The sequence below is a fragment of the Phallusia mammillata genome, chromosome 3, assembly GCF_965637545.1.
Source record: "Phallusia mammillata chromosome 3, kaPhaMamm4.hap1.1, whole genome shotgun sequence".
Taxonomy (NCBI): Eukaryota; Metazoa; Chordata; class Ascidiacea; order Phlebobranchia; family Ascidiidae; genus Phallusia; species Phallusia mammillata.
Genome location: NC_137254.1, coordinates 5944625 through 5957999, shown reverse-complemented (window position 1 = coordinate 5957999; position 13375 = coordinate 5944625). Strand labels below are relative to the sequence as shown.

The following is a 13375-nucleotide window of genomic DNA, read 5'->3' as shown; positions in this document are numbered from 1 at the left end:
CCGCAGACAAAAATTATTAAAAGAAAATACAAAGTGATACGGCACGAGAGTAAATATATCCGCGTCATAACGACAATACAATAAGTTCGAAAATAAGGAACTTGACGTCCGCATCATCTTTGGTTTCTGTCGTATGTTTATGAAAACATTTTACACAATTCAATAACCTGAGGCGTATTTACGGTGTACCTATTCAGTCACACCAATTTACTATTTTGCGTTGTGTTTTGTCTTACTTCCCTTTTGTTTTACTGTTTGCGCTGGATAACTCTCACGCAGTTATTTCCGTCTTGTCGATTGTTTTGGTGCTCTTGCGTGGCTATGTTTTCATTCACCAAGCGAAACAACAAATAATGGTCAGGGTGGACTGCAACAGGCTCGCCCATGACTTTTACTGACAGTAACCTGATTCCTGACGTAGTAATAGACATCATTGCCGGATTAAAAATTAGGAAACGAAGTACGTGCTTATATTTAGTCGAAGAGTAGCCCCACAGAAACGTTTTGTAGGCGAAATTTCAATGGCGCCTGACCAATGCTCATACAAAAATATGAGAGATTTTTTAACTCTTCTGTGATTAAACCCCATGAACACAGCTAGGGTGTGGTTTTTGAGGTCAAACAGAAAACTAAAAAAATGAACACAAGCAAACTGCAAAGAAGCACCAGGGACAACTCCCTGGATGGCACTATGAGGGTTCAGATTGTGTGATTGTAACCAACTATCTATTCAATTATTCAGATTTATTTAAAGGTTTGGATTTTTTGCAAGATTTTAGTAAACCATTCACTCAACAAAATTGCGTGACCACCTATAGTGATTCACCGAACCTAAAATGCTCGGGTTGTCACCGAATATGAGACCATTTTTTTGCTTCTCTTATGTGTTTTTGATAATACTAACACATTTCATTGCAAGCTGATGTAACATGGCAATAAAAATTGATTTACGGACACTAACGTGTTGACATTTATCTAGTTTTTAAAATTACAATTGTTAATTATTGCACAGACTGACATTTCCTCAAACTGCATAAGAAAGTAGCTTTTTGCAAGTTTTACGCAAAGAAAATTTGAGCTTTCATATTGGTAAATTTTATTTACAAATTAAAATGACTGTGATAGATAAATTTGCTCGAAGCTTTTATACTGTGATGGAGAATATAGCAAAAAAAGTGCATCTTTTCTCTGCAATACCATCTACCATGTGTTTTGTTTCTAGGCAGAAACTTCGCAGCACTTTATATTACATTGCGATTAAGGTAAATAATCAATAATAAAGCAAGTAGTTACAGCAAAACAGTATAATAAATAATGTAGTTACTTAAACAGTATAATAAATAATGTAAATGTAAAAAAAATTTAGTAAGAATTAAATGATAGAGGATTATTAAACGCATTTGAAATGATCCAAATAGTGGGAAATTGTTAATACAGACAAAAACAATACTTGTCCTTGTGTGTCGATTAACAAAAATCGATTAAAATCTTATTTATCGATAAAATATCATAATTGTTGAATCCAAATCTCTCTGAAAATGAGCATAATCAACTGGAGTTGTTTCGTTAAACGAAGTCTTTGGCTACCCGTTCCAATCTACATTGAAAATTTTTAAACACATAAATTTTAAGCAGAACATACTGATAATATACTTGTAAAATCATTGCAGTCATCCAAGTAGGGAGAATGTGGATTCTTCATTCCTCCAATACACACAAATTCACTTCGCCAATCGTTCACTCTAAACTAGTGGTTCTCAAACTTGGTTTTCAGGGCCGCGTGCGGCTCCCAACTACTTATTTTGCGGCTCGCTCCAGACCTCAAAAAACCACCAAACATTGCTATTTTAGCTTTCAAAGTCATCTTCTTTAGTGACTTTCTCAAGGTTTCGTTTTTTTTGCGGCTCCCTTCACACTTAAAAAAGAAATTTATGAAATACCTCAAATGGAGTGAATGACGGTTTTATGACGTAGATACCATCTTCAAGCCCGACGTCTCTCAGTTCAACACATGAACGGGCAGGGCTGGGGAAAATACCAAGTGGTGGTTTTGTTGCGTTGAGGTTTGCTTGACCCAATGCATGTGATCCTACAGAGTAAAACCACGAAAAGAAAACATGTGAATAAAAAATAAAGTACTAAGTTATAATGTCGAAATATTCCTATCAATCTATTTCAAATCAATTATTACATATTTCAGGTTTCTCTACAACTTTCATTTTCGAAAATGCTTGCATAGATTCTTGAAAAACGATCTGAAATGACAAAGCGATGCAGTCATTAAGTATTTTTATTTAACCGATTGTCGGAAAGTTTCAATTGCCAACCTGTTGTTTGTAATTGAGTATCCCGAAAACTAGTCCCAAAAAAGTCAGGATTTCAATCGCACACATTAAGATCATGTTCACACGTAAAATGCTTTGCTGTTTTGAAGACATTTCATGTGTTCTAGCATTTCATTGAGTTGCAACGATACCTATGAAATAAAAAAAGCATTATTAAATGTCTAAAAAGAAGATTTTGTCATAAAGTTTAGATTGATAAGTACACATTAAAAAACAATCACCAAGTCGGCAATTGCTGCAAAAAGTTAAAACGTTATGTTTTGCAAAGCAGGCTGTCTATAGCAGTTTTAATTGAGGTACTATTAAATTAATTTCTGATGTGAATTCTAGCATTAAATTACACTGAAGCAAAGGGATAAAGGTTTTGGTCAGTCGTTACTAAATAGACAAGCTCTACGTGTGGTTAAGAACTGAGTCATCTGCAAAATATGTTGAAACCAAACCTTCACATGCAAAGTAGGTAAAAATTTTGTGCGACAAAAATCTATTTTGAAAAACAATTTAACCTGGTTGCTTTAAAACACTTGGCTGCATTGTTTTTTTTCCTGGATTCCCAGTTGAGACGTTTGGGCTAACATTATCATTCACTTTGGAATTAGACATGGTAACAGTCTACGTACAAAAACCTGCAAGTTCAGGAACCATCTCATTACGACAATAATCTATTTGAACTGAACCCGATTGTGATGTTTGGTATAATTTATTTCATTCAGAGCAGCCGCTAGAAAGCAACGCAAAGTTAGTACGCAACGACGCTTTAAAATCAATGCATGATTAGTCACGTCTCTGTAATAAAAAGGTCAGGTGGGTCAAATTGTACCGTTTTTTATTGCCTATTAAAAATAAGTATTTTCAGCAAGTATTTTTGCAATGATGTTAATTACTTAAAACCATAAAAGGTTCTTCATAAACTTTTAGTTACAAAATACCTATTCTTTTCTGCGCTCATTTTCTACACTTGAATTACGTAACAATTTAACGGTTTGTGAAAAAATACCAAACTTCCATGGTGCTAAGTATTTCATATAGAACATTGTTGTCAGTTTTAAAACGCTATCTTGTTGCTGTAACGCTTTATGTTTCACGCGGTTTATTTTATATACATGGGAACATACACTGTTGATGCTTTCAGTTACCAATCCCTTGACACAATGAATTTGATTCAAAGCGGAAATACGCAGCTTGAACGCGTATGACAATACTGTACGGTGGTATTAATGCGTAACCGTTTGGTAAACAACTCCGATAGTAGCGCAGCTATTACGTGTTTTTCTTCTGTTATGCCGAAGACAGAAATGAAATAAACAAACAAAAAACGTTCATTTTATGAACTTATTATACTTTTGCAATCATTATTCAGACAATATACGACATCTACTTTATTTTAGCATTTTTTGACTGTGAATAGTTGTCATATACAGGACTGTTGTGCAAAGCTTAAAATCATTAAAATGTGTAACTTCTTTTCAATAAACTTACTTTTTAATCATAAACATTACTGCCAAGGTAGTGGTGTATATAGAATACATCGTGTAGACGTTTCGACAATCTCTGTTGTCATCATCAGTACATGTTTTCAATCTTACTTTTATTTTCACAAAATAATTTCATTTAATAAAGGATAAAACTCAAGCTATCTACTTGTCATAAATCAACGTCACTACTTGCGTTAATTTACAGAAACTACATGGTTATTATCGAACAAATAACCTGTAAATACTTACTACTGCACATTGGATTTTGAATGGTTAAGTGGGGCAAAACTATACTTTTTGGATGCACATGGTTTCGACGATTGATTGTCCCCTTTATAAATGGATGTACGTCGGGACGCAATGTTGACAGCTTTAGCAAGAAGTTTTGTCATAATAAGCAATTACGAATCCTAATACTTCGGATTTACATTCTACGTCTGCAACAGTATGTAAATCCATTTGATGATTCAAGACAGAACTCAGTACAGGTGATTTAGTGTGGAAATATTGTGAACTCGTATGAAGTTAATTTGCATTCAAGTTTGGTCCCGATAAACAATTACGAATCCTTATCGTTATGAATTGACATTCTACGTCTTCCATTTGATGATTCAAGGCAGAACTCAGTAAATGTGATTTAATATGGAAATAGCTTAGCCGCATACGATGTTAATTTGCATTTAAATTAAACTTTTTAAATCTTTTTAATCCGTGTTAGACAGTGCGTTTCAGTAATACATTTTTGGTATGCCGTAACGATACAGACTATAACCCAGATAAAAATCGAAAAGACTTATATCAAAACAGTGTTGTTTAAGCATGGAATTTTCAGTTGTAACAAAGGCTTTACAAACAGAAACGTTCCGTCACTTATTTCATAAACATTCGAAACGTATCAGGTGCATTGTCTTGACCACCGGTCATATTGCGTATGCGCTGCTCGTTCAGCACTCTCTCATATTTATGAATCATGCTGTTTATAATATTAATAATAATAGCTCACTAACCAACACTCCAACCACATTCAGTTAAAGTAAAATATAGGCCTTAACAATAAACAGAGGTATCAAAGAGTGTTTGATTGAACCCTATAAGGTTCTACAAGCGAAATGAAGGTACTGAAATGACTCTCTTATTCGTGTTTTGTTGTCATGCACTTGCGTTGATAGAATACGACGCGATGTCTAGACATATCCAACTCCTTTAAATACTTATTGTACGCTGGGATAAGCGAAAAGTTTTGTGAGGAAAAATTGTTCAGCAAAAATTTTGTTAACATTTACCGTGGGTTGATTGCTATAACTGTTCTGCAAAGTTAAAATTCCTAAATACATTGGTTACCAACGTATACGAAACTCAGCCGTCGTCAATCGGGCTTGAATTCTTCTACGATTTTATTTTTGTTGTAGCAAAAATAACTTATGTTCAGAAATATATGTGTCATTGAACACTGATTTTGTGTGGCAAAATAATTAATGGCTGTTTACTTTCTTACAGACTTGCAATTACTAAACGCTGTACAGACCTATATTTGTTCGTGCCCTATTAAAATTGTCTTCCGGCAACTTTTACAGGAAAGAATTCAAACAATCTGATTAGTTATACTTTATTTACAGATTGGAGATCACATACAATAAACTTTAAACTGTAGAAAGTGTCTTGACATAATGTCGTAGAATATATATTGCAACACGAGTTTCGTTGATGGGTGTGGATACTACTTAAGAAACAGGCAAAGAGTTACAGCATGACATCAATGTGAAGATTGTAATACTTTAGTGTTGGTGTTTTGAGATTAACGCAAATTAGAATGTAATTGGAAGACATGTGAAGGCATTTTACCAGTTTATGCGATACCAATATGCATTAACTAAATACGATTTTCATAATTCAACATTATTAAACACAGTCCTTTGGTACAATGGAGTATTTGAATAATTTAAAAAATCTATCTTCAAAATTGTCATTTAAATCGTATTTATCGATAAAATATCATAATTGTTGAACCCAAATCTCTCTGAGAATGAGCATAATCAACTGGAGTCGTTTCGTTTAACGTAGTTCCATGTAATCCTTTCCAGTCTAAACAAAGAAAATTATAAAAAAATATGTATAATAAAAACGTAACTACGTGAAATTACGGGTAAAATCATTGCAGTCGTCCAAGTAGGGATAGTCTGGATTGTTCATTCCTCCAATACATACAAACTCGCTTCTCCAATCGTTCACTCTAAACAAATTAAACCGGTTGGTGTTTGATTTCTAAAAAAACTGTGCTTATATCAGACGAATTTTCCCTCTTTTTTCACCCTACTTTTGAAAAACTAAAATGATTACCTATGAGGTCACAAGTAAATGACGTCACGAAGCTAAATGGTGAAATATAATAGACTACACCAGGGTGGGGAACCTTTTGGTTTATAAAGGCAACCCAACGTTTCATATAGACACTTGTGCACTGTTTCCCTGGCCTAGAAAAGTGTCCCTAGACATTTCGATTAACACAACGGTATTTTTTTTTAATTTCTTCGAATAGCACGGTCCAACCTGTATGCCATGTTAAACCTAAGTAAATTTCCCACAGTATGTACACTTCCACTACAACATTAGGGATATTTTTAAAGACAAATTAGGTCGTTTACGCATATTAATGATCTAAGGGGGGTTTGTTACATCACAAACAAGCCAAAAATAGCACATTGTGCATAAAAAATGCTTAAACTCTTACACAAATACGGCTGTAAAGCCATTAGTCCTAGACTAGACAGTCTCACGAAAAGTAATGTAGGATTATAAAACAAAGGTGAATAAAAAAAGGTATTTCCACACATTTCTCCCCGACTCGAACAGCGTACAAGGTCTTTGAACGTATTTTGACATCGGAAGCCGCACCTCTTGCCCCAAAAGGCCGAATGCAGCCTTCAGGCCACAGGTTCTCCACCCCTGGACTATACAAAACCCTGTGGGGGTGGTCACTCGCAGGTTAAGAGTCAATGCTCCAAACGACTAATTGAATGTGGTCTGCAGGTGTATCAATAGCCTAAATTATGTTTGTTTCAATGTAGTACGATTAGGACGTATGGATCGCTAATACTGTTGAACATACAGTAGTCCTATACTTACTTAACAGCAGGACACATTGCGTAGACGCTCCCAGTTCTTCCATAAGCACGAAACTGAACAAAACCGGTCGGTAGCGGTGTTACACTTGGTGGCAGCATCGAGTTAACCACTGACTCGTTTCCGATAGAAAATTGAACTGGTACTGAAAGCACGTCATCATCATAAAAACAATCCGGACCTGAAACAAGACGTTATCAAAATCGAAAAAAAGAAGTAACACGTTACTGTAATGAATTATTTGCTTACAATAGTCAGTTTCTGAAATAATTTTCAGTATTTTGTTGGTAACTGCATTGATCTCTGCTTCAGAAATGAAAACACCATTTTCTCTACGGAGTGAAATCGATTTCAGAAAGTCAAGTATTACGATCTGATATAAGCACTGAAAACTGAAAGGACGTCATCATCATAGAGACAATTTGGACCTTAAATGACAAATTAATAGTTGAATATTTTTTAGCAACGAGCCACATATGTAAAAATGGTATAATTGTACTGAATATGTTCCTAACAAAACAAATTTTATCGGTTGTTGGTAAATTTTTTACTCACAAAAGGTTGTATCCGAAATAATTTCCAATATTTTGTAGGTAAAAGCGTTGACCTCTGTTTCTGGTATTAAAGCTCTATTTTTCTTATTGAGTCGAACATCCAATGAAAGCGGATAATTAAATCAATAATTTCACATTACTTGACAACAGTGTACCTTGCAATTAGTGTGTAACCAAAAAGTGTGTTGGATACAGCTTCATCAATTCTCCATCTAAAATCATAGCTAGTACTGTATGCGTAGTTGTACAATTTTATAATAGGGTTTTCGAATGACTCCTTCGAATTAAAATAAAAGTGTGATAGTTATGGAAAATCTTGTTCGTACACTGAGACTTTTTAGGAAATGATGTTTCGATCGAGTTTCTGTAAAGCAGCTGAAGTCAGAGGCTGTCAATGAATCTTCTGAGTGTTTCCGTTTTAGTGTGTGATACAAATTATACGTGATTGAATATTTTGTTCACAAACAGCTGGTCAGCCAACTTCGTAATACAACATATTACAGAAGTCGATAAAGAACTAAAGTAAAATTACTCAGGACAAACCGCACTTACCTCAGTATTAATGACGAAAAACAAAACATCACATAAGCTGGCATTCATTGTTGACCCATATCTACGTCCAGCTTCAAAATGTAAAAATAAATTGTCGAGAGTGTGATTTCCCTTGTATACGACTTTAGAATCATTTTCGCGTCGAGAAGCATTAACCCAAGAAGTTAAGGATAAAGAAAACATTTGAATCGACATTGTACGAACGCATTATGTATTTACCCCTAAGGAAAAAAAGTCGAAGCAGTGATCAAAATTTCCCACAGCAAACAAAGCAAAGGAAGGGATGCATTTTTCGGCTGGATCGCATTATATTGGCAAGATCATATCTGTATTGTTCAGAACCCCCCCAAAAAATATAATTTAAAAAGATGGGTTCAACAAAAAGCATCATATCTTTTACCAACCTATTATCCTCCCCGTCATAAAAATAGACACTTGAACAATTTGGTCTAGATCTGTAAGGGTAACAGTCCTGCCGTGTGCTGCTTTTAATCTGTACCAACATTTTTGTCACAAATGCACAAACACATGGCAATTCAATGCTTACCTGTAGTGCATAATGTACAAACAAATTGCTATCACGCAGCAGATAAGAACGATCAACATCAGCACCATAGACGTTAAAATATAAATCGGTGATTAAATTTGGGATTTCTGTGGATTTTGCCTCCAGTCGATCCAACATCGTCGTCACATCGGGATAAAAAACTGGTACAGACGAATCCGGTTAATCGCATCATCGATTTGCCACGGGTATTTGATGCGATTAACCGGATTATGCGATAATCCGGTTGCTAAGTAAACAGTACACGCCGTTAACAATAGCGCTTATTTTCACTTCCCCAGCTAAAACAAAGTTGCAGTGACGCTCAACTATGGCAACGGAGCAGTATTTTCTCTCTTTTGTTGCCGAAAATTGAAAAAAGTACTTTTAAGTCAAAACTAGATTTATTGCTCTCAGTGCAATGCATGACGTCATGCTTCCTAACTGTCGTGGCTGTGGTGCATTCGCCTAAGCGTGTTGAAGAAGCAGTAGAAACACACACACACACACTCTTCATTGGCGCACACGACACAGATCGCTTGATTTGTGCTTTCTCTTGCAGCCAGGTTTATTTGAAAAGATATGTTACATCGCATCGTAGCCAAGGGGATCCAACATTTAAATTTGGGTACTTCCCTACGAAGACGGTTTATGACGGTTTAGTCTTGTTTTGGGTAGTTTCTCTTATAAATGTGCCAGGCCTCTCGCTTAATATACACGTAAATGGCCTGTTGTTTCTGACCTATTTCGTTTTCTAGTTCAAACCAACGCGTTAAGCGGCAAAGTGCTAGGTGCATATCTGTAAGCAAGCCCAAACCCGAAAGTACACGACCGAAACCTAGTCAAACTTACAACTTTGGCAAATTTTACAGCGCAAGGGCGATAAGGAGAGCTGCATCATCAGTTTCTGTTATAACCCGTTAAACGATTGACAAAAAGAATAATTGATTTTGGCAAAACTTTAAAGACTCAGATTGTGGCGCTACTTTCTAGCTTACCCAGCAAAACTGCAGCTGCAAGACTAGCGTGACTGTCACGTGATCAACGTGTGATCGTTGCTTCAAAAATTTAAAGCACCAACAAGTACGAGAGGAATAAATGCCTTTCTTAATCGGTGCTCTTCCTGATAAGTTGCGCAAGGTCACGAATAGAAGACGTATAATTTGGCAATCATTGGCACGTTACCAATTACGTGAATCTAAACAACATAGTGTGATTGCTTGCGATCCAACATTTTTTACTACCATTACGTTTTGGCGGGTCATGAACAATATAACAGAAAACATTTTTAAACATTTGTTTTACATTTAACATTGTTTAAATTTCAATACAGTTTGACATTTCAAATTTGGTGCAGTTCGCAGTTAGTAAGAAATTAAAATCAACGTCTTTGCCGGAACACCAGTTTCGTAATTTTGACACGTTCAACTCTTCATTTAAATTTTAAACGCCTGTTATATCACTATTGGCGATTAGATAAGCCAACAAAAAAGATCAATGTGCACGGCTTTGAGATAACGACACCTTGTTATCGTACAGCGGTTGAAACTAGTTGCGTTATTTGGTGTAGAATGCAAACATGCATCTACGTCTTTTTCGCGTACATTACCTCCGGAGGATTTTACTATCATGTCGTCGCTTTTTATTCGAAAAACTCGGTCTGTTCGACTTTCACATAGAGATCATCAATCCGGTTAATCGCATATTTCGTTGAAAAACGATGCGAATATCCGGTTTATGCGATTAACCGGACGATTTTCTTCACAAACGATGGGCGACGGTTTGGGATTTTTAATTGTGATGCAATTAAACGGATTATGCGATTAACCGGTATGCAATTAACCGGATTCGTCTGTATTTAGAAAAATTGGAATAAGGTTAGTAAGAAGGAGATAGTGCACACTGTTTCGACCTGTACGGTTTCAGTGAAGATGGTGACAAGATATTGGCCCGAGATATGAAATAGTTAGTGTTACATCTCTTCACAGACTGTCGCGTATTGGATTGATGCTAAACCGTTTTTTTTTTTTGATGTAAAACCAAAAACAAGCACTGACCTTGGTGGCCATGTTTATACTTTGTTGATTTGTTTTTCAAACTAACGAATAAAGATCATATTTGTCTTACTGTTTGCAGGTTCAAGTGGATAATGATAATTAAAAATGTTGTGCACATTTCCTCCATTAATTGACATAAATCCGTTTTCTGTTTGATATTGCAAAAAACTCTTCTCTCTGCTGGCCTTCAGTGGTGTTTGATTTGGAATATGACGTAACATTATGTCTTTACCCTAAACATGTAACATTCGTATAAACAAGACACATCTATATCGGATTTTAAGGCGCTTATAAGCGGAATGTAAAAAGATTTTTAAATGTAAATGGATTAACACTCTTTTGCTAGATATTTAGCCTTGGCTGGTAACGAAATATATATATTATATCGCCCCAGTAGTCATGCACGCCAGCATTATTGTACGCTTATTATGTGTAAACAAATTAACGGACAAAGCAAACACACAACGTAACAATAAACAACCGGGACACGTCATGGCGAATAGGTTGTGCACTTCTGATTATCACTTCACATAGATTTAAATGCAGCATATTTCACAAAAACACCACATATTTGTTCAAACAAAATACCTACCCGTTTCCTTTGGAATAGTTTGAGCTTGTCGGAGTTGTTCTTCATTTAATTCAATTGATTCGTAGGTCACATGGTCATTATTCACATATGCCTGAGATATGTCTGATCTTATCAATTGTTGCTAAAACATTTGCAAGGTACCCAGCATAACCTGTACGTAATGACAAGCGAGTAGACCAGTGTAAACAATATAGGGTATCATTTGTGCATTTTGTTTACTTGCAAGGCGACGGATCAAACTCAACACAAAGTGATAATGTTGCAAAAAAACACGTGTCACAGGCTCGAAACGCAGCGGTTGTAAATACGGTAAAACAACAACAATAAAAAACAAAAACAATAAAATTAGAGTCGAAGGCCGGACCTGTTGGCTTGGACAACATTTAACAAAAAACGCTTGTAACAATTATTACTGACTAACATATTCTTTTGATTCATTAATATGGTCGTGTCTTAGTTAAAAAAGTATGGCCACAGCTGGAAATTTCAACACATTTTTTACAATTGACAAATTATTGCCACAGCAGAATTAGCGATAAAGCTTTTTTTGATTTCATAACTAACATTTCTTTAAAGGCGACTTTAAAGGCAATAGTTAATGCTGAGAGTATATAATCTTATATTTGTAAAAAAATGTATTAAGTATTTCTTACCATTCTTAGGTTTTACTTGATACCAAGAATTATACATTTGCAATTTTCCTTAATAAAATGGTACAATCCATTTTCTGTTTGATATTGCAAACAACTCTGCTCTTTGCTGATCTCTAGTGGTGTTTGGATTGAAACATGACGTAACATAACGTCTTTTCTGTGAAATTGATTTCACCATTGTAAACATGGGTTAAATTAAGTCACTTTTCTTCAATATTTGTCTGATAGTGTTCCAAATGTTTGTGTTCATCCGATTTTGGTCATCTGGAATTCAAGAAGCACGTAAAACAGGGTTGGGCAACCTTTTTATTGATGTGGGGCCAAATACAATAGCCAAATATAGATCGCGGGCCGCACCTGTGTACAACACAAGATGATTTTACTTACCAAAATATTCGTTGCTTACCAAATATACCTAACTACAAGTAAAATTCGCATTTGATTTTAGCCACAAAACGCCTGATCGCAAAAAAATTGCATCGGCGCATTAATCTGCTCAAAAATATATAATATTTGAACTCGTTTGTCAGTACATTTCAAATTCAATCGTCTCTGCGGGCCGCACAACCTTTACTCAAGGGCCGCAGGTTGCCCACCCCTGACGTAAAATGTTGAAAATAATTTACCTATAACATTATCGTTGTTGTTTGACGACGTAACAAACCACAAATTACTATAACTTTCTTCTAAACTTAAATAACTTTGTGTTAATTGTGGCCGCGAGAATCCATCCAACACCACCAGCTGTCATGTCATAGTATACCTGTAAAAAAATCGCTGGTATGAGGAATTCTGATCTAAAAGTTAAAATAATGGCAACAGCAAGGGCGGAGTTCTTTAAAAAAACTCAGTAAATTCTCCCCAACAGCACAATTCCAACCAAACATAGTAATATTACACATGATAGATGCATAAAACCGACCACGCACGCTCAGTTTTGTCATTTTCCTGCTCCTAAAGCACCCAACTCAATGCAAGCATCAGACAAGCGTGCAGAGTTAATCAAGCGTGACGGTAACAATAGCTGGACTACCATGTTAGTATACTATGGTTTCATGACGAATCGTGACGTTTGGCACTTGTGCGCATGCGCACTTGGAAAAACTACATGCCGGTCGAAATAGGCGACAGGGTGCTGCGGCTCGTGCAGCTCCACCAATCACGTAGCGTGTGAACCGGCCGCTGTAGTTGTGTTGTCTGTTCCGGGTCTATATTGTGCTCCAAAACCAAACCCGTTTGCTATATTTTAAGTTCGACAGTGAGTACAGTTAAATAGTTATTTTGCCATCATTTAATTTATTTGTTTGAAGGTTAGTCGTGAATTTTTAAGATGACTGTAAGTGGGCTTCAGTTTTTGCAGTTATTATTGAATTAGAAAGTGTATCTACCACCTTGAAAAAGAAAAAGGTCATCTAACACTTTGAAAAGTCACGATTAACCTTTATAATAAAAACCTAAATAAAAAGTTAAGAAAACTGGAATA

General features: G+C 35.6%; 1 pseudogene; it reads right to left on the bottom strand.

Annotated features, from left to right (window-relative positions):
- Positions 1 to 1493: 1493 nt before the first annotated feature.
- On the bottom strand, positions 1494 to 8731 carry LOC145219325 (uncharacterized; annotated as a pseudogene).
- Between the last annotated feature and the right edge of the window lie 4644 nt (positions 8732 to 13375).